The sequence below is a fragment of the Xiphophorus couchianus genome, chromosome 23 (assembly GCF_001444195.1).
Source record: "Xiphophorus couchianus chromosome 23, X_couchianus-1.0, whole genome shotgun sequence".
Lineage (NCBI taxonomy): Eukaryota > Metazoa > Chordata > Actinopteri > Cyprinodontiformes > Poeciliidae > Xiphophorus > Xiphophorus couchianus.
The window spans coordinates 9052863-9076129 of NC_040250.1; the positions used below are offsets into that span (position 1 = coordinate 9052863).

The following is a 23267-nucleotide window of genomic DNA, read 5'->3' on the forward strand; positions in this document are numbered from 1 at the left end:
TGTATTGTTCAGTGATTTATAAACTAACAGCGGTATCTTAAAGTCTTTTCTCTGATCTACAGGAGCCAGTGGAGGGACATTATTACTGGGCTGATGTGCTCTATCTTCCTGGTTTTAGTCAGAACGCCGGCAGCAGCTGTCTGGATCAGCTGCAGCTGGAGGATACAGACCTGTTAAGACACTGTCGCAGTAATCGATGCGAATAAAGATAAATGCATAGATGAGTTTCTCTAGGTCTTGCTGAGGCATTAGTCCTTTAATCCTGGAAATATTCTTCAGGTGGTAAAAGGCTGACTTTGTAACTGTCTTTATATGGCTCTGAAAGTTCAGATCTGATCTGAACCTTTGGATATCGTAATGTAGAGCCGAGTATCATCTGCGTAGTTATTGTAGCTAATCTTATTTCCTATTATACACATTATATACATTATATAACCTGAGCTAGTGGGAGCATATAGATATTAAATAAGAGGGGTAATACAAGAAAATACAAAAACATGACCTGGGTGTGTTATTTAAGACCCAGAGACAGATTTCTATATTTATCCCAGGTTAAATCACAGCAGCTTATGAGAGGCAGCGTGTGTGCGACTCCCACAGTAAGTGGCGAGGGCAGTGGCCCTGTCTGAGCTTGTTTGCTGTGGTTAGTGTTTTTTTCCACAAAAAAGCTGGATTATGATTAACTCGGCCAAGATGCCACCACATGGGGAGTTGTTTGAAAGGCGAGAGGGAGGTTGTTGTGGAGTAGAAACCAGCCCAATTGCCAGCCACCTGGGGACTTTGCAGGGATCAATACAGGCGGAGTGACAGCGATGCACTTGATTAAAAGTGACTGCTACATCTGGCAGGCCCGGCCATTACTTTCCCACTCAGAGTCCCTGGGGGTGAAAGTGCATGAAGTGACAGGCCTCAGTCAGCCCTCCATTACCACCTTTCTGTTGCTCCTCAGGTAGCAGCAGGCTAAAGCAAAAATAGGCTGACGGCCTCACCAGGGGACACGAGACAGGAGAGAAAATGTTCTGCACGTCTGTTTCAGTCTCTGGGTTTTGAATCCTCACATGAAAGCTTATAGGCGAATTTATTAGACAGTACAACAGGTAGGTCACAGCTGAAAATGAGAAGGAAAAGACAAATGCAAGGAGGCTTTGGGGAAAGTTAAAGACAATAGAAAATGAAGATTTTAAAGCAAATATGTGGCACATTTAGAAAACTTACGTAATAAACTCAAGATTTTGCATTATTAATTATCAAAAGCATAATTCGGTGACCTTGACCAATGAAGTCTGAGCTATTATTATGATTACCTTGGCACTCGGTCTAAACACTTAGGACCTTTATTTTGAAGTAAAACAGGAAATGCATATTGATTTGTCCTCTGTTAATGGAGTCAGTTATGAAGGGCCAATGTTGGGTTCGCAATTTTAGACACTTCTAAAAAACTGCAAAGACTATGTACTAAACAACCGAACTGTGCCGGTGCTGCCTGATGTTGTTGTTGGCTGTTTTCCACATGGAGTATCAAGGTTTGTCCCTGAAGAACAGATGCCACATCTTGTTTTCTCTCCCGGATAGAGCGCCGTCAAATAATGTCAGGATGAGATGTGCACAAAAACAGCACAAAGTTCTCAAAAAAGTGAGTATGAAATGTAGACCTCAACAAGTCTGGTTCACTTTTGGGAGCAATTTTTAGATGTCTGAAGGTGATACATTAATTTAAGTATAAACACAATGGGAATGTCCAGCCAAGGTGCATTTTCTTATTTTGAATATTTTAGATTTGCTCCATGAAAAAAGCTGCATATAATACAGCCTTAAATAGGCTGGGGTCCACTGTGTTGTCTTACATTCTGACTGCATCGTTACCTCACACTCACTTACATACAAACCAATCTTACACTGATCCTAAATAGGATCACTTTTGACACACGCTGAAATCTTGGTATCATAGGGTGGCGGAAATTAGAAAAACACTGTATTTGATGCGGTTAATCTCTCTGCCAGAATACATAAAGCCCATTTGCTACAGAGCAGCATGAGCCCCATTGACATGCACACACTGCTTTTAATAGAGCAATAATGGAAAGGCCACAAGTCGCCAGTGAAGGCTTTGACGACAGCTGGAGTTCATGTGGTGCTAAACATCTAAATCTGGAGGTGGCGATAGGGCCTGCATCTGCATTTCTGAGGGCTGCTCACGTCTAAACTTTTTGGCTTGTGGAGGATACAAAGTGGTTGACAAGACTGAAGAATTTAAAGGTTTAAAAGAGTATATCAATAAAAAGTGGCTGGGATTTGTCAGCTGTAGACTCTGTTCTTAAAAAAAAATAAAAAAATACCTTGATGGATGGCATGTGGTGTTCATGGACTGCATGATTGATTCTGATGCCTGCAGCATTATCCCCAAGGATGTATCTAAGGAAAAATAGACTAAATCTTCTACGTGAAAACACCTACTGTTAAAGCTTTAGCACAACAAACTCCAATTTGATGTGATGCACAGTCTAAATCCAAACTGGGTTTTATAAATCATTCCTGCCTTTATAAATCTTGCAAAGTTTCGTTAGTTTCTAGTTGCTGATTGATGGCTAAATCTAAGGAATGAGTAAACAAAAAAGGTGCAACATAAACAAGAGTGGCAATAACATGTAATTAAATATCAATGCAGCCCAAATTAATCAAAAATCTTTGAAAAATGTACCTGAAAATGTTCAATAGATTACTAATGTAAGGATTTGTAAGATATACTAATTTTAATTTAAACTGAACTTTAGAGCATCAAGAATGAACTTATTAGGATTCATAAAATTAGATGTTCATTATGAAATTCACTTTTATAGAATCAAAATTTTGTTTTTTTTTTCTGTATTTTCATAATATTCTGGACATTTGAGTTTATTGGCATCTTCATTCCATCCTGTCAAGGCTGTTGGAAATACCTTTATCCTTTTTTAACACTCCATATTGATGTTTTTACATGTTTATGGTCACCATTTTGTAGTGAACTGGAAACATTTATATAATTTGCATTCAGGCAACAGACCACACACTCATGATGTGGTAGTTTAAGTCTGACATGCAAAATATCCCCTGCTGACTGTGGGGGCGCGCTGAGTAAACACACTTGTGCTTGGGATTTGTCCTATAAGATTATAAACCATGGATGGATTCTCCATCCATCTGTCCACTCAGTTTACAGTGACATGGATTTTTCCTGAAACCATAATTTTAAGGTTCCTGATCAGATTTCTCCTAAACCAGCTGAGCTACAATGCAAAGAGCAAAGGAATCTTTGGCTTGGTAATTGACCAAATAGTCTGGCCATTTACAGTCTAAAACAAAAATATGTCAATCTCTTATTGATTATCTACTAGTAGTCGGCATATAAGGGAAAACATGGGTGTTGATTTGAAATGGGGAACCCCCCAAACACATCAACACCAATCCAGTTTCATCAATAGAATAGAATAGAAGTACTTTATTTATCCCAGCAGGGAAATTTCTTCGCAGTTACAGCATAGAGACAAGACACAATAACAATGTCCGGTGTGTTGAGTCTGGAGTTTGGCTGTGTCAGAGCTGATGACGTCACAGTTTTAAATACGTCACAGTTTTAAATCAAGTTTTAAATACAGTTAGCAAAAAGTAATGCAAAGTTAATTGTGTTTTCTAAAATAATGGAAACATCACAGTTGCAAGATTGTGTTTTGTTTTTTTTAACAGTGGGATATCGACAAAGTTTAGCGCACATTTATACTGAAACGCAGCTAATGATGATAGTTTTAAGGACGTTTACAGCTTCATTTGTAAAAGATACCGGTCTGCAATCTGGTAAAGAGTTAAACTGCTAGCTTAGTTATTTCAAAAGTCAGACAACCAATGAGGTTTTATTATTTCAAATGAAAGTTATCATACTTACTGGCTTCCATCTGTTTTTATCCTTTAAATAACAATGTCACGGTTGTTTTCCACTAACATCCACCCTTCAAGAACTTAATTTGGTCAAAGCGGTTATTTTTCCCCTGTGAGCCGCCTGCCCTCCATCCAGCTCGTTTCAAGGCTTCAGTGTGTGTGCGTGCCTGCTAAGCCCCCCAGTCCTGCTCAATCTCAGGCACATAATACTCTTTAAAGCAAGCAGGACAACCTGCAGACTCAGCTGTGGTGGGTCATCAAAATGATTCAAAGGGAGCAATCCCATTTAACCCTAAACTCAAAGCAGGTGTTTCTGAGACCCACTTTCAAACAGCCCCCTTCGTCGCCAATCTGTTCCAGTCGAAGAACCCACAGGAACGTGCATATTTGTGTTTCTCAAGTTCACCTGTAACACAGACTAATCGTCAAAAAAAAAGAACAGTATAAAATAAAAGTACAAAACAACAGCCTTAAACAAGGAATGCAAGAGGTACATATTTTTGTGCCACAATAATCTTAACATGTTTGAAAAGGAGTTGGAATAAGTAAAAAAACTTCTGTTTTCAGACAGACCCTCTTTATTAAATCAAATGGATAAATTTTGACATAGTTTAATTCATTTCCCATTTTATCAGTTGTTTTTTTTTAAACACACATATTGCTAAATTCAGCTCTGGAAAAACTTAAGAGCCCATTGCACTGAACCCCATTGTAAACCTGGTTATTCCACCAAATATTGATTTCTGAACTCTTAAAACTTTAAAACATTAGTGTTGTTGTTTTAAAATTAATTTCAACTTGTTTTCTTTGCATTGTTTGAGCTCTGAAAGCACTGCATCCTTTTAATTGGCCATTTCTTATTTTCTGCAAATAAATACAAAATTTCTGCTTGGAATTTTGGAGACATGTTCTCAGTAGTTCATAGAGTAAAAGAACAATGTTCATTTTCCTCAGATTATACTGTATCTTTGCAAAGTAAAATGAAAGAAGCTGATCATTTTAAGTGGTCTCTTAATTTATATCCACCTATACCCACACATGCTCATATGCATTTACTTGAGTTTACATATTTGTGCTTTCTCTCACCCATATTTCTCTATCTTGTGTTATTATTTCCTTTTGAATTGCATTAAATTTGAACCTGTTCCATAATTTCACACGATCAAATGAACTTCGTTTTGTATTCAAGAACCTCGTATTAAACGCACGGAGCATCATGTTTTAATTTTCAGAGAAAGACAAGAAGGAATTAATCATCATATCTTTGAGTGAGTCTTTGTGCTACCTGTAGGTGTGCATTATCTCTCCCATGTGTCCCTTCTGCATTCAATCACGTTGGCATTAATTAACGCCAGCCTGATGAATGTAGCTCTCGGCTGAGCGCTGATACTCAGGCGGTGCTGAATGAACTGCCCATGTTACCTGTGGCTTAGCGTCTGCTCCTTTGTGAGCGTGTCACACAGTATCAAGCTCATCAGGCTTTCATAATGAGAATGACTACACTGAAACCTATGCTCTCCTCATCAGCAGTAATACTTTCTATGTACACATGTCGCAGCAATTATACTTTTAAAGCAGGTAATGGCTTTGAGTTTGTGGTGAGCGGTGCAGAGTTTTGTCTGCTGCCGATGTTTTGTGTGGGTGTTGCTCTTTTGTTCTTTCCCTCAATAGAGTTGTATTAACTCAGAAAGCACCTTGTCATTAGGGTGCATGATACGCTCCTTTCATTGGGAGTTGAAAAGCAGCTACATCTCTCTTTTTTATGTTCACACTATCACAATAAACATATGGACTGTGGGGAAATGTCACATTCGTAACACCAATTTATATTCATTAAAAGCAAAGATTTTCCTTAGTGATGAAATGTAAGAAAATTATATGCCTGAGGTATTGTCACCATGGGGATTTGTAGGACCTTCATAATGAAATCATACCAGCAGCAGTACTCATTTTACAGAGATAGTTTAATTTAGTATGCTGGTAATAGATTTAACCAGACTTTATACCCTAAAATGAGCCGATTTGGATCCCTTAGGGACAGGATCTTTGTATACCAGACCTTAAATTTAGAGGATACGACTTTGCTCTTGGCTAAGTCTGAATTTATATGCAAAGATGTAAATAAAAATAGAGGAATTAAATGAGACTTAAAATATTTCAAGTGTTATTTGTGTAGATTACCCATTTCATGAAAGGTAGACTAAGTCAAAATACATGTAAATAAAAATGTAAATGTGCTCATTTTGTAAGATTAGAATGTATCTCTTAAATAAATAGGTAAACAGCCGATTACCTTACTTAGTGTTTTAATTATTAACACACACAAAATAAATGTAAAGAAATTATTCAATATTTCAGTATTTAAATATTTCAATATTCCATGTTTTCTTTTCCTAGTGTTTTTGATTAAATAAAGTGTCTGTGTTGCTTGGTGACCCGATTGGTTACCCTGTACAGAAAGTCAACTTTAAATCAATCATCTAATCAATCAACAAAAGCAACATTTGCTTCACACATAAATCTTTGTTATACATAATATGTATAACAATACACATTTTGCATTTATTTGACCTGAATGATTACCAATCCCAGACACTGCTATAATTAAGATGCTTGGTCTGAAGTTTTATAAAAGTCAAGCAATCAGATGTTAAGGTTTATTTGACTCATCATAATGGGACTATATTAAAATAATAAATGTATTTATTTCCAATTTTATACAAATAATCACATAAATAAATTTCATTCCTTGTGTTGCTGTACTTTTGCACATTTATCATTTTATGTATGAATGTGTATATATTTTGTAGTGGATGCTTTAGATTGCTTAAGAAATCTTTGCTGGCTTTTGTTTCATGTTAGAACATTAATACTTTCCAATTTCATTCTCTAATTGGGGTAAATAAGTTTCACAAGTAAAAACACAAAGCAACACTTTAAGCCAAGAAACAATTAAACGTAGCTTTCCCATGAGCGTAGCCCCCAGGAGCTACTGGCGGGGGCTCAAAATTCATCACTTTTCTTCAAACTGGTAGGAAACAAAATGCCAAAAGCATGATGATTCCAAATACTTGTGTGTTTTAAAGTAATGGGATTCAGTAAATCTTCATTGGAAGTCTTTGGAGATGATATTGGTTGCTATGAAACTGATGTCACATTGTTTTTATTTTTGTCAAAAAAAGCCACGAGGCATATTATAGATAGTTGGGAAATGAAGCACAATGTGCAAAACGTCAAGTTCTGTCACATCTGTGAAGCAGGTGTGCGCCTCCATTTGTATACTCTGTAAATATTGGGATGAACAGTATTTAAGTAAGTTCTGAATGTTCAATGTTCTACACATGAGTGACATAATTATTAGCTGCATTTATCAGAATCTAGGGTCAGACTTGAAATAATGAGAATATCAGGGAGATTAGTATCACTGCAGACAGAGCGTCTGCATAGAGTAGCATGAGATTAAACAATGTTACTATTAGACCAATGCAAGCTTTCCGTACCAAGACACCAGACAAAGAGTCGAGACACAGAACAGGAGCAGGAACAAATAATATTGCTTTTGATCTACAGAGAGAAGTATGAAAGTGTCCAAAATGATCGTCTTTGGGGTTAGGATTATCTAAAAAAGTATTTTCTTGATTGAAATTGTGCATTTTTATGCAATATCTACCTTTGGACTTTTTAAAACCTCTTCCTAAGCAGTCCTCTTTCTCCTCTGACTGATTTAGACAAAAATAGCAAGTGCAAGGATTTTGTGACCTTTCCAGACAAAACGCAGCAGTGACTTTGTGTTGTGAAACGCATTACTTTCAGTGACTTCCTTTGATTTAATTTCCTGAACAAGCATTTATAAAAAATAAAAGAAGAGTCTTGTCAGAGCAACGAGGCATCCCCCTGTCCTCTTTGACAAATTTCCTATGCTAAAAATTATTGATTATTACTGTATGTGATGTATTACCTCCTGCTTGACATTTCTCCAGGTGAGCTATCTTTCTATAATGAAAATATGAGCTTCATTTTTTTTCACCCCCATCCTACTAACGTTGTGGTCTGGAAGAAAGACGTGCACTACTGATGCAACTCCTGAGCCGCTGATCGAGATCAATAAAAGTCATAAATTACTTAAATCCCCTTTAAGTCAGCCATCCAGGAGACACGGCTGAATCAGCGTAGGTCTGTGGGTTCAGACGGCTAAAATATCATTAACTGATTCTTTATTTTCCTCCCACAGTCAGCATGAATTAAAGCAGAAAAACTTGAAATAACTAAAACATTACATGATTGAATCTAGGGGGAAAAAAAGTCTGGGACAGTGAAAAGAGAGATTTCATATTTGTGGTCAGCATGTTTGTGTCCACTCTTCACAAAGTGAATATTTTGATTTGTCCTTGCTTTAATTTAGGATGCCAAATCAATATCCTCCAACACTTGAGAGACCGAGGCGTCTAAAGTGAATCCCTGCGGCCTTGGGGACTTGACTGAAGTGTGTTGCCCGCTAACACCTCCTGCCGCGTGGGTGTGATAAACTGGCGCACACTTCCGGACCATCGCACGAGTGGAAACAGTTGGGCACTGCCAGATCCTTGTCACAAGGGCCAAGTCTTGATGTGTGTGTTATGGTAAGGGCATTAACATTTTTTAATAAACACCTTTAGGAGCTCGTGACAGCAGAAGGCATCCTACTTGACACACACTGTCCTCAGGCTTGTCGAAACAGCTGCTGGAATCACCCAGACACGAGCTGTAAAGCCCTGCTGGCATGTGTCGCCTGCACAAACGCACCCAGCTGGGAACACACACTTCATTACATGCTAGATCTCCCGTCGATGCATGAAACCTTTAAATGCATGATCCCTGAATCTCCACCTTTGGGCTACAACATGGTATTAGTTGTTTGAGAAGCAGAGCAATTAATCAAGCTGCTGCAAATTATCACATGCTGTGTGTTTTTATTTATTTATTTAAAAACGGCTGAGGAATCATATGAAATTAAAAATGCAGCCTTGCATGATTATACTTTGCTTTCAAAGAAAAGCAAATTAAACACCTTAATTCTGACTTTTAAACACAAATAAGTTTTAATTACTTACCTTCACAGCATCTTTCACGGACCATTTATTTTAGCCAAACAATCTCTGATGGCATCCACAGATATTTAAATGATCAATGTCTTTATGTGGATCTGTGGTTATTGCTGCTTTGATTGCTACATATTATGTAACCCTTCTACGTTCGTCTCAGGTCCATTTGGTTGACTTCATGACAGACACATTCAGATTCACTGTATTTATTCTAACAAAAAAGTGAATAAAGATGGTGGTTAACTTCAGTTCGGCTTCTTTTCCCCCTATACATTAAATAAAAATATAATAAATAACCCCAAGCAAACGACAAAGAAATAGCTCCCAATGAGCAGTTAATAGCAGTTAGCAGCAGTTAATATTTGGGAAATTAAACATAACTAAAATGGACAACATTAATAATAACAGTTAAAAACAAAACATATAAAATTACTCATGAAACACTGTATATTATTAAATGTGTCTAAAATATATGTTAAAATACTTAAATATTAAAATATACTTAAATAAATATATGTTAAAAGAAAACAGAGCTGATTCTAATACAAACCACAGTTACAGACGGCAACAGAAAAAGGGGGAGGAGCTGTCAGTTACCGGTTACTATGGTAACCACCAACTGCCAAGAGCAACGTCAAAGAACTTAAAACACCAATAAATGTCTGAAGAAACAATTTCTTCACTAAAGAAAATAAATTCAAAGAATTAATACATTTTGGCAAACTTCACATCTATAATATTGTTAAAATAAAACCCTGTTACCCACAAACACAGAGCATCACTATTTAATTAATTTTATTTTTTTTATAGTTGCTGTGATTGATCTTCCAGGTTTAGGTTAGTGCTCTAAATAAGTGTCTGAATCAAACGGAAAAGAAATAAAAAAATAAAATTCCCTGCCTTCAGTCATTCAGCATGCTACTAGATGTTTCAAAATATACCTTATATAAATGATTTCACTTTACGGTTTAGGAAATTTATGACAGTAGTCCACAATAAGTTAATTAATTAGTGATTAAACATGTCCAGCTCAAAAAAGTAATTTTTTCTTTTTGTTTCTTAGTTTGAAGATTCCTTGTTCTTAACTTTTGTTTTTTGTATATATTAATTTTCAGCTCTTAGTGGCTGGCTGTAGATACGGCTCTCTGTATAACATAGTTCCTGAAGATTGTTTTTTCTATTTACTTGTTTTCCTGCTGCTTCTGTGTTGTCTTGGATTGAATATTGATCCTTCCTTATATTGTGTTGTGTCTGGTTTGTGCAGATTCCTCATTTCTTCTTCCTTGTTTTTCACGTTCTCAGTATATTCTACCAGCCATTTCTCCTGTTTCTCCTAACAAACATTTTCATATTGGTGGACTTTAAAGTTTTTATCTTATCTTCCTCTGTTCAATTTCAATTATTTACCTTATCACAACCACGCCGTGTTTCTAATGAAACACCTACTTGTTGAGTAGCATTCAACTCTTTCACTTTAAAGGGGATGTTTCATGCAAACTTCACATTTTGCATAGTTTTTATACTTCATTTGGGTCTCAACTACTTATAAAAAGAGCCCAAGCGCTTAAAAAAATCCACCCAGGCATTTTTTGGCAATAAGGTAATGTTTTTTGGTGTCTGGAAAATGAGCTGTTTCAAAATCCTTGAAAGTTGGCCAACTGGAGCTCAGGAGAAGAAAGATGCCACTTAACTGACCAAACTATCAATGTGTGTCCAACGTCTCTTCTCCAACACAGCTGATTCAACTGGTCCAACTACCTCAAAAACATGTCAGAGATCTGCAGAGGGATGCTAAGCTAATGAACCATCATTTAGTTTAGGTGTGTTGACCCAGGGAATACCTTCACTCAGAGAATCCAAGCAAAACACAGAACTAGGAAGAAGAAAGTTTAATCAAAATGAAAAAAGAGCCTCATCCGTTTATATCAATTGTGATAAATATTTTGCAGGAGTTTTGTCTAATTCTTGTTTAACCTTTTAAAAGTTTTCTTTCTCCAACACTTTGGTAAACATTGTGTTCACTATTTACTCTCTCTTTTCCATTGTTTCATCCCCAAAAGTCTTGCCGAGCTTCAGCAGCTCAGTCGCTAAGATCTGTATCAGATCTGAACCGTCTGAAGGTGATTTGGATTTGACATATTGTGCAACCACCTAAACACTTCAACATCCAACGGCTGGGCAGATCAACAACCCCGTGCCACAGGGCTACCCTCAGGCCGTTCACTCAGCTGTTGTGCTGAGATTCCCATGTCAGCTAAGCTAACAGCTGCAGGTCAAGAGAGCAAGTCCGGGTCACTGAAAGTCGACAGGATGAGATCTGGACCTCAGCTTAGAACTTATGTCTCCAAGTTTTTTCACATTTTAGATTTATTTATTTTATTTGTTTTTTTTTTTTTTAGGTTTCTTACAAAGTTTCCCCATGAATCTTTGTTAAATATTATATATCAAAATTAGGCCACAAGCCATTTCTTTAAAGTCTAGCGAGAGACTTTCAATCAGTTTGGATATTTTTTATTTCTTATTTATAAAGTTCATCATTTTGTAATAGATTGTAGAGTTAGTGGTTGTAATTTTATTTTGTCATTTGTGTGATTAACAAAGGTGTATCTCAATATGTAAGAATATTAAAATTTTACTTCAGTTAATCAATTTATTAAGTGAAAAACATTACATAGGTTAATTACAAATACTGAGTATTTTCATGCCTTTGTTTGTGCTAATTATGATTTCATTTTCTGTAAGCAGAAAAACGGAAACATTTAAGATTACAATATTACATAAGACTAATAAAAAACATTTTGATACAGATATGTGTGCTTAATGAAAAGATGAATTTCAGCCTAAAGGTTATTTTTGAAAGGTACTTTGAATCTTAAAAACAAGCCTCATGAGAATGTATATTCAAACTTACTGAGATTAAAATGCTTTATGCTAGAGAAATATATTTTACTTTCTAATTCTTTGAGTATCCCGCTTCGTTAAACGTATGAATCATTTCCAGGGTTGGGTAAAAGATATAATCTTCACCAAGGATTTTTGTAGATTTCTAACAGATTTGAGTGTTGATTGTATTTATGTGAATTAAATAATTTAAAGTAGCAATTAAATCTGCTGTGGATTTCAACCTGTTTATTGTGACTCATCTCAAACCTCGAGAGGCTCCTGGAAAACGGTCGTGGAAAACGAGGATGCTATATACCCGGGGTGATCTGACTGCAATGAACGGATGAAAGGGTTGACACAAAGTTCAAGGAAGAGGGTCAGCAAATGAATATGAATTGGCATTCTCCATTTGTGTTCACTAGGCTGGAATTACTGCTTTTCATTACCAGTGGCTTATAGGCGGGCTGTTTGGCTGTCGTCTGGGGTCACAATAAAATGATGTGTTTGCCAAAGGCAGAGAGGCTGGGTCACAAGGGACTAAATGGCCCAGTTATGAAGAGCAGAGCTTATTTCCCGCTCTGAATCAGGCCCTACCTTCAGCTGGACTCAACTACACAAAGTGGAGAATATCTGGAAGGAATATGGAGGAATGGTTGTCTTTCTTTAGCCTGAAATGCTGGATTTAATGCACTCTATACTGGCTTCATTTGTATATGTATACAAAATGTACACCTTAAGAGTATTATTGATCAGACCCTCCGCTGCTGGAAACACTGAGTATAATATAAAGCCCTGTGTTTAAAGACCCCGTCTGAGCACATAAGCTTGAAATGAGCAAGGGATTATCCTTACTGTGGGGAATTGTTACCACTGCTTTTGGATGCTTTTAATCATCCAGTGAATAGGGCTGTGGATTATATCACTGTTATCCAGGGAAGAGTTAAAATGAATTGCACTGTTTTAACAGATTTTCTTGATGTGACGGATTTTAAGCAGGGTGGGCTTTGACTGAATGGCAATCTTCTATTCCCTAAATGAAAAACAACATTTGGGAATATGAGTCAGTTCATGTTTTTGTTGTTAAAAACAAGATCATTTGTCACATGTACATATACTACTATTATCATATATAAAGGCTTTTTTCTTGATTCTGTAACTGTCAGCCTAATTTATATCGGCAAACATTAAGACTTATTCTGAATGCTTCTGTCTGTCTTGATATGCAGAAACATTTAGTTGTAAGTTAAATGTTGATTAATGTGGTTTTGGTGTTAGTGGTCGTTTTGCACAGACTGATGATACTATTTAATTCAAAGTCAAAATACCTTATTAATCCCAAAGGGAAATCACCAAGTATCTTCAAAGAGTCATTATTGATGGTGATGCTGTGAGCAGAGGCATCTCCAGTAGCTGTCAGTCTCCCAACAAATCAGAAGAGGCCTCTGACTGAAGACTGTTGCTGTATCACTGCCTAATGACAGGCTAGTGGTGCGTTCACACCAAATCAGAATCAGGCGCGTCTGATTTACATTCAAAGACTATGTGGAGGCGCATAGTGGGCTATTGCGGTGCATTTGGAGCGTCTAGCGCGGCGTGATTCGAACCGTTTTGATGCATCAAAAACGTCCAACAGAAAACAACGGCTAGAGCTGACGCGTCCTCGATGCACCTCCACATAGACTTTGAATGTAAACCAGACGCGCGGAACGCCAGATGTAGAGCAAAAGGTCAAGTGTCTGCATTCAAAGTCAAACTTGAAGCGTCGGACGCGTTTTTGATGCGTGTAACCCGTTTGGTGTGAACCCTAACAGCTCAGTTTCTAGCAGAGACAATATTTTAAAGTAACAACTTAAATTACACCAACAGTTGTCAACAAGCACTGCTAATCTACCTCATCCTAGCCCTCACCCTCCTGGTACAGGAGTTGGCAACATTGCTCATGTCACAAGAGGTGACAAGAGGAGCACAAAATGGCGCTGCTTCTAAGCTCCGACTTTCTGCAACCAGACATATAGAGAAAATCAAACTAGTTATAATATTTTTGAACTGAACACATCGCTTTTGCATTTTGACAAATGAAACATCCTCCTATTGTGCCAATGCAAAGTTCCAAAAACAGAAACACAACTATGCTTAAATACAGCTGTAACTATACTGGCGCATACATGTTTGTTTACATATCAATATGTTGGAAAAGGGATAAAGCAGAAATTATAAAACAATGTATGAAATATTAACAAGGGTGTTCATTATCTGCAGACAGCTATGCTAAAGATGGGTAGGTGTATCCATTTTCATATAGGTTCATCTATCTGAGGATGTTTGTGTTAAATTTATTCTACAGATCCCCGTAGATAATATTTCTTACAGATGTTTCGTGCTGTCGGTTGTGTAAATATGCCTCCATTTTCAGCATTTAAGGAAATGGCAGATGCTGTCTTGTATTTTGTGGGCGGACAAAGCCTAATTGTCCTTTATAGTTTGGTAGCAAAACATCAGTTCTCTTTGTTCTGCTCCACAGCTTTCTGCTGCGCGGGATCAGAGCAAAGTCAAAATTGGATGAAGACAACAGAATGCATCAAAGGTAGGGCACTGATCAAAGGCTTTTAGAAATAATTGTGTAAATATTTTTTATGTATGAGTTAACTTCACGATGCAATAGAAAACCTAAAATCTAAAGTTTGGCATGATATTACCTCTAAAATACAGCACCATAATTGGCAGTCTACAACAGCAATCTGACACAATGGGAGACAAACTGTTGTTGAATACTGACTGAGGCAGAAATGGCCACATCTTTCTGGGTGCTCCCCATCTTCTCATTTCTAACCCATTTTAACCAACATTTGAACCCCTGAATTACAAGAATGGCTCATGTTAACCATTTTAAAAAGAGGGAAAAATAAAAGACCACTTATGTGTTGGACCCATGCTCCACTGTTGCACGTCTACCTGTCATTTTTGTTTACATATTCAGAGGTGTAACATCTTTTATGTCAGAATAAAATTCATGAAGAAGTTCTTCCTGGATTTCAGTGTTATTTTAAGAAGGCACTTTCTGTTTAAAAGACATAGAAATGCTTCCGTTTACTTGCATGATCTAAAAGAGTCAAACAGATGAACAGAATCATGAGTCGAATAATGAGAGAACTCCACAATCCTCCATTACAGGACTCCACCCCTAATCATCTGACACCTGAGTCCCTTTTTCACAAAAAATGCAGTTTTTACTGCCGCAAACTGTTCAGAGACAAGAGAGGTTTTCTGATTCCTGCATTTTCACAGCAGGAATCAGAGCCTGAAGATGTAGGTAAGAGGTACGTACCGTTTACAACAGGTAGAAATGCATCTTGGACTCATCTGAGGTGGAAGTGAAGTTTTACGGAGGGAGGATGCTAAATATCCATCCATCCATCCATTTTCTGTACACCCTCATCCCTAGTGGGGTCGGGAGGGGTGATGCTAAATATTTACCCAGTATATTGTTTCAGTCATCTTCCAGTTCATATTCTTCTGCATTTCATATTTTCTGTTTATTTCAACGCACATGACAGGAGTTCTGCATGTTTGTTTGCAAACAATCTGACATTTAACAAAAATTATTTAGGTAATCATCTTCTCAATTCTAACTAATGTAAAACAGGAAAAGTTTGGTCTGATTTCATGTCAAAGTATAAGATAACCATGAATATCTCTGGTGTTGGTCAGATGTTTGGTTTTTCTTGCAGCAGACTTTTTAACTGTCACCGAAAAGTGGGTTGGTAGCTCAGAAAGAAACTTTTGTCGGTCACCTCTGTTTCTTGATCATTTGCTGTCATGTCAGAATAACAAGTCAATTAATCAGAGACAAATGGCGTATTAATCATTGTCTTCATTAAGCTCCCCAGACTGCAGGACATGTCTTGGTCGGGATATTAAATGTATCTCAGTATGTGAGACATAAGCATGACACAGACAGCTGACCACCCACTGTAAAGCATGAAAACACTATCATCAATCTTATTTCTTCTTTCATACCGAGACCGGGTTGAAATTATTAACGTCAGGACATGACAGAACACAACAGAAAGGATCTCCACTCTGATTCCTGTAGAGATGCAAGTTTAAGAAGTCGACATGTTCATTTATATCATGTGAAAACAGTAGTTGCTGTTTGCATACCAGAAATAACACCTAAATAGCTGAAAGCTCTGAAATTCAACAAAGAAAACTGCTGTCTGTTTACTATTTTATATCTACTCAAAGATAGAGCAAAGAAAGCTGCTGCTGCAGGAATCTATCTGGTTGCATTGATCTCTCCTGACATGTTTCTCCTCCCATCCATGGAGGGTGAGAGCAGAAACTATTGTCAAGTTCTGTCTGAAGAGCAGTAGGTGGTGCTTTATGGATTTACAGACAATCTCATGTTGAAAACAATGAGTTTCAGGTTTTCTGTTTGCTAACACAAGATGTCCGTGTTTCCCATTTTATTTACGAACAAGAACTCCGCGCCTTTTTTCAGGGCTTTAAAATATTTTTTGTCACATTATTTGACTCGAGACTGAGCGCTTTTGCATTCACCAAGCCGGATTTTAAATGTTTTATTTGGCATGGACTTTATTTTAAATAATGTTTAATGGTTTCAAGATGTCAGAAAAAATCTAAATCATTCATACACCTTGAATTTTCAAATATTGCCACATTGCAAAAACTATTTAGCATGTTTTATTGGAATTTTCTGTAAAAGAGCAACACAAAGTAGTTTATCCAGTATCAAGAATTTTTATAATTTTATTTTGTACAAATAAAAAACTTTAAAACAAGAGGTATGCATTATCCAGGCTAAACTTTCTGTAGAACCACATTCTGCTGTAATTACAGCTTCAAACCTATTTACAGTTTTCTAAGGATCATGACTTTATTTGTGGAAAATCCATCTATTCACAGTTTCTTTCTTGGAGCACAGCTAAAATATTTAAAAGAAAATGCAGCTTGGAAAGCTAAAAATATCTAGGCCTGATGCTACTTAAAACATTGGCTGGTATTAGCAAAGCAACCAATTCAGGAGAACAATTATTTTCCCTTGGTACTGATTGGCTGTACCCCCAAGAGCAGACATAAGGAAACCTGTAGATATCAGCTTCTGTGGTGGTGCTAAGAAAGTTACTCATGTGCATATTAATGTGTAGTAAGGTATTTTTGGACAGGTACAAGCATATTTGGAGGGGGTGTCTCAAGTATCTGTGGACCCTAACTCCCACAAATATTTTGCAAACCGGATTTTGCTCAATCCGGTTTGCAAAATAACTCCAACTCAGTCAAATTACATTGGGAGCGTCCATGAACATCAACTGGTTATACAGGGACAGCAACTAAAGAATCCTCAGTGTCTTCATCCATATTTGTTCCTTTGTTTTTTACAGCCAAACAAATAAAAACGGAGCCTGCTCCCTATTTCCACTCCCCCAAAACCTCCATAAATTCAGACAAAAGAAACGAATGGTAAACAGGAAAAAGGGGAGAAAGCAAAACCTTGTTATGCATGTTTCACAGCTCACAAAATGACTTGTGAATGGCTCAATATCCTGTTGAAATGCAGCCACTGAAGAGGGAGCCTCAATGTGAAGTTGTCCAAAGAAGCAGCATTTAATGAGAACAAAACTCTGTAGGTGATCAATACGGTATATCAATTCAAACTTTAAATGGAGGGTGCACACCAGGCTCCCGCTCCATAAATCCACACATGCAGGGCTTTCAAACAAGATGCAGTGTGATCATAAACCTGCAATATGAGTTTATTTCTAGTGTTAATAAGCCTTGCTAAAATAAAATCAGTGGGAAACGATGTTTGCTTAAAAACACCGGATATTATTTTTTGAGAGTCTTATTCTAAACGAGTCAGCAGAGTGAATGTGACAGAAGTTGTTGGGAAATGCGAGCTCTGAGAGCTGTCAGTCAGAGCCGAGAGTGACAGCAGGGATGTAGTTGGAAGGAGAAGGTCGCTGAGCGATGTCTGCAGCTCCGAGTCTAAGGTCAACACTCAACTCCATGCCCCCTCCTCCCATTTTCCATGAGAGCTCCCCATGCAAGCCTACAGGCCAACCGTGTCCCCACTGACTGCTGTGATCTGTGGCCAAGTAGCGTTTCCCTCTGCCCGATCAGACCCTGCTCTTCTTGTTCACTGGCCAACTGGCCTTCATCCCTGCAAGCTGGGGCCAGCGCTCCTCCTGGTTCCATATGTTATGTGGGGTTTTTTTAGGCCTGTGATGGATGCCAGCCGTCCCTGGGAGCCTTGCGAAGCTGCACCAGAGAGGGGGATTAAACAGATTTCTCCTTTTTTTCAGAAAAGGGGATGGATGAGTGTAATCACCTATAATCTCAAATTCTAGGCCTCTTGATAATGAACCAGTGGCTGTTTTGGCCATTTGGCTCGCCTTCCTCCAGCCACCTACTTAAAAGCATGAAAACGGCCTGTCGTGGCAGGATGGACCTTCTGCAGGAGAAATGGAGTGGAAGGAGATGCAAACGCTTCTTCTTAGTCTCTGTTGACGTGGACACAAACCGAAGTCACTCTGACCTGCGAGACTTTCACTTCCAGCTGAAAAAGAAACTCTTAGGAAGTTAAGCTCTTGCTCTGCTTGTAATGTGGGGATAAAACAGCAGACTAAATGCTCTCTAATCTTATGAAAACTAAGAAGTGGAGCAACGTTTTGATTTGAAGAGCCGAGATAAAAATGTTCGATCCTTCACAGGACAACTCTAAAACTGAAGAGGGATACACAAACTGTAAATTAATCTTACTAACATGTTACTGAGAAAGAATTGAATATTAAATAGAGTAAACCAAGGTTTAAAAGAAAGGCTTTGAATAAGTAGATTTAGGGATTCGCAAGAGTACCAATACCAATAGAAGATTTTCACACATTGTAACTTCAGTTACAATGTCCTCCATTAAAGCTGCAGTACGTAATTTTTTATAAAAAAATATGTTATTTTTTTTACTTATTTGTTAAAACTGTCACAACGTCATCACAGTATAACATCAGACAAATGAGAAAAAATCAAGCTGCTCCGCCTTCTCCCAATCAACCAATCAGAGCCAGGAGTTAATTCTTAACGCTATCAATCATCCTGGTGTACACGCTGCTCAATGTGATAACAACTTTCTATTACAGGCCATTGGTGACCATGCTAACAAGCCTGAACAAACTCCTGTGTGGTGAACCATAGTTGTAGCTTAGCAGCCACACAAATTCCCACCACACTTTTCAGATATGTATTTGTAAGACATTTAGAGACCATATTTCATTTTCCTTCCTCTTTATATTTCTGCTGTACTTTGTGTTGGTCTACCGCATCAAATCCAAACAAAATACATTAACGTTTGTTTATGCAACACGATAAAATGAGAAAAATGTCAATGGCAAACAAAATATTTTTATGCAAGTTGCTCATTTTGCTCTAAAACTGCATAATTATACAAATGGATTGCTGTATAACTAGCTCTCTGAGTATAGTACCGGAAGCAAACAATACACATGTGTACATGTTTACAGTATACAGGATGTGCTGTAGTAAATCAAATGTTGAAGTGACAACTTCCCTTTGTCATAATACATTGTTACTGGAAGAAAGACAAAGATAGTGTGAGTGCCGGAGTTGAATTAAAGACTTTCATACTGTCACGGATATCGATACTGCCAGACGGCAATGCACCAGGGGTGCGCTTGAAAATAAAATTCATGAAAAGGAGAATAGCAGAGAGAAGAGGTGTGAAAATTAAATGTCATTTCTTGACAGGAAAGTCTGAGAATTAATCTGGCAGTGAAGTGTGACAATGTTGTTTGGTGACAAGGCAGGAGAAGACAATTGTCAACACTTCTTCTCTCCCAACGACTGCTGGCACCCAAGATGTGGGCGCAAAGCTAAGCAGGAGACAGAGGAGAGAGGGGGAGAGGGCTGAGTGTCTGAAGAACGGTGCGGCGGAGTGTGTGCAGACGTGAATATTAAGGTAAGAGCTGGTGAGTGTCTTTGAAAGATAAATATAAGAGGCTGGTATGATAATATTTGCTGTGGATTGTGTGTGAAGCTTGCTGTGTTTACAGGCATTTCCTCTCACAGTTTAAAAACATGCCTGTCTGGTGGCATCAAGAATGCAAAATCTTTAATAGATCATTCTTGAATACATTTTTGGGGCAGGATTTCCAGGCAGCCTGGAAAAGTAATGAGTTTGATTATAAACACTTTGGATGAGTTTGGAATAAGAAATCAGCACATAGAAAAATAATTGCACTGTAAAAACATAAAACCTTACCAAGTATGCTTGAAATAACACAAAACTAGCTTGCAAGCAATTTTACAGTAAGATAAAGGATTTGTTAATCATTAAAAAGAACTAGTTCCACAGGTATATTACAATTTGCCATGTTATAAGTGAAATAATCTGCCAGTGGAGCTATACTTTTCTTTCAATCAATATTAAGGAATTGTTGACCTAAAAGCTCATTTATCTTGCAAAAGTTATGTTTACTAAGATATTTGTAAGGTTTTCGTGTTTTTGCAGTGTGCATGTTCTTCTATCACAGTACTGCCCAAAGTCGGCCCTCGAGGGCCGGCATCCTGCATGTTTTAGTTCTCTCCCTGGTTTAACGCACCTGGATCCAATGATGGCTCGTTAGAAGGCCTAAGAAGAACTCTGACATGCTGGAAAGTTTGTTACTACCACCAGGGAGAGAACTAAAACATGCAGGATGCCGACCCTCCAGGACCCACTTTAGGCCCCCCTGTTCTATCGTCTTTCCAAACCATCAGCCTGTAACAGGGCTGGGCTGTTGTCTGTGTTGGCTGCTGCCTCACACCTGAGAGTCATTACCTCATCAGCTCACCTGCTTAAATTACCTGGACAGACACTCATTCTTTTCTGGACAATGAATCGCAGCACTAGTCTAGAACCTGCTTTCTTAAAGAATCCTGAGACTAAAATTCACACCTAGTGATGTCATTTGTAAGAAAATCCAGTTTACTTCCTTGTTTTATGTTGGTTATGTCGCCAGATCAAACAAGTTTAAGCAAGCATGCAACCACTGTGAGCTGCTGATAATTTAACAGGAACATTAATTAATAAGACGTTGAAAGAGTGGCACCCAAAATATTACGTAGTGAAAGTTTCTTCAATCACAACGGAGGCTCAGATGTCTTTACTGGACGTTTTGTGTTCAGTTTGTTGTTTGTGACCATTTCACAAACAACAATTTCATAAAAATCTAAAATTTATAACAATCATACCATGGTAGCTCCATATGTTCGCTTTTCACTCGCTCTTCACATATTGGAGAGGAATTGCTGTTTTCTTCTAAACAAAGATCATATGTGAAACAGACTAATACATAATCAACAACTTAGAAATTATTTTTAATCAAAGTTTTGAATAGTGACTACAGCAATTGTAGCAAATGAAGAAAGCATTTTATCACGCTTTGACCAGTTTAGTTTTTCCTTTGACTCTTCATACAGATTTACGAATGCTAATGACTCTATTTTTAGATATCGCATGGATAAACAATAAAATATGCCATAAAATAATATAGTGCATTAAAATGTAAATAAGTCCAAAGAAAATCCCAGCATTTAAATTACATTTTGCATTAAACTCTCTCTTTAGTCGAAGACCTATTTGATATTTCTGTGCCTGTTTCAGCTGTTCTTGAAATGTTTTTACTTGCTGGTCGTAGCAAAATATTTGCATACAGACAAAGTGACAAAACAACAGTTGTTGTGATCTTATCTTTGACAAGAAACACGTAAGATTATTTCCCATCATTTCAGTTCAAAGCACTTTAATTTCTTTCATTTTTTTTTTATTTATTCACACAGCTATTTTCCATATCTGCTTTTTTCTCCTTGTTCTGAGTTATGGGGCCTGGAAACCTGTCTGAGCAGTCAGAGCTTGAGAGGCAGGGCACACCTTGGTTAGAGAGCCGGTTTATCATATAGCGACTGAGACACTCAAAACAAAGAGAAACACGCGCACCCACGCACACACACACACACACACACACGCCTTTACACCCAGGTAGAATTTAAAGTCCCCAAATAAGGCCAGGCAGGTTTATGTATCCAGCTCCATTCACTCACTGGGTAAGTTAAAGTGTTTCATAATGAAAACAAAGAATTAAAGTAGTGGTGGGAATTTAAAAAAATCATTGAGTTAATTGCAGGATCTGTAATTAATTGCATTTTTGTTGAAAACAAAACCATTTTCTGCTGCTGAATTATTAAATAGACGTATGAACTCAACAACAAAGATTGTTTTTAATCTGTTGGGTTATTCAACTCTTGATCATTTATGCAACTTCTTTTAAAAAATACTCCAGACTATGAACCGTGGATGCGGACATGAGAGTTGGACGTCTACAACACGTTTGAAATTGAGATGGTATTTTAGGCTTGAATTGCTTTGCTGATGGGAAATCACAACTTGAACACAACAACAATCTTTTCCAGAATCTCATCAGGTTGTTTCAGAAGCAAAACTTATAACTCCTGGTGGGCCAAGAAATCACCTGCAGGTCGTCGTTGCTATTTGCAGATTTTGCTCGTGAATAAATTTTAGAGTTGTATCAGAAACATGCAAATACAAAGATGCCGACTTCAGACTTTTGCATAAAAGAAATAATAACAATTATAAATTTTTTTTACTTTAAAATCTATTAAATTGATTAATCAAAATAAACATAGGTGAAATTCCTGCCCTAAATTAAAAATAATAATACATTAAAAAGAAGAAAATGACATTCAGACATCACATAGAAAAACTTAAAATGCAACATAAATATTAAAAGCTAAATATATGAAAAAGAATAAACGTATTCTGATGGTTTTGCACGTCTGAAATTATGAGGAACTTTGTTCCAGAGCTGAGGGGCATAAAAACTAAATGCTGCTGCTGCTGCTTTTTAATTTTCTTTTTTTTGTAGCGAAGTCAAGAAATAATACAACAAAAGCAGTCCGTTCTGCGTGTTGGCGATTAAACTTGAGAAAACTTGACTTATTCCTCTTTTAATCATTATAGACACACTTACTTACTTACTTACTGGCCGTAAGAAATATAAAGTTGTGTGTGATCAGCTTATGCAGGTTAAGAAATGTTGCTGTAATATAAGTGAAGGCAAACGGCTGCAATAGTTATGGTTTCCTAAGTTGTATTCTGGCGAATCAAACATGGCAGTTTTTGAGCTGAAAGCCTCAGCCGATGCGTCCTCACCGCCGCCGTTCCCTGCTGGCATGGCACATTGAGGAGCACGCTCTTCTGCTTATTAAAGTGATGCAAATGTGAAACCTTGAGACGGATGTCAGTACATCTGATGCGTCTCATGATCATGTAGTGAGTGTCTCGTTGATCAAAGTCCCCAGTAA

General features: G+C 37.5%; 1 long non-coding RNA gene across 5 annotated transcripts in view; it reads left to right on the forward strand.

Annotated features, from left to right (window-relative positions):
• LOC114139409 (uncharacterized) overlaps window positions 1–19865 on the forward strand; it is a 34256-nt gene extending 14391 nt beyond the window's left edge. For 3 of the 5 annotated variants that reach the window (XR_003594441.1, XR_003594438.1, XR_003594443.1), the window contains exons 6-8: window positions 8312–8528; window positions 14395–14457; window positions 19708–19865. This is a non-coding gene — a long non-coding RNA (uncharacterized LOC114139409). Of the gene's footprint in view, window positions 1–62; window positions 219–8311; window positions 8529–14394; window positions 14458–19707 lie in introns of those variants that run through there. The other 2 variants (XR_003594439.1, XR_003594440.1) reach the window with 2 other exon arrangements.
• The last annotated feature ends 3402 nt before the right edge of the window (window positions 19866–23267 follow it).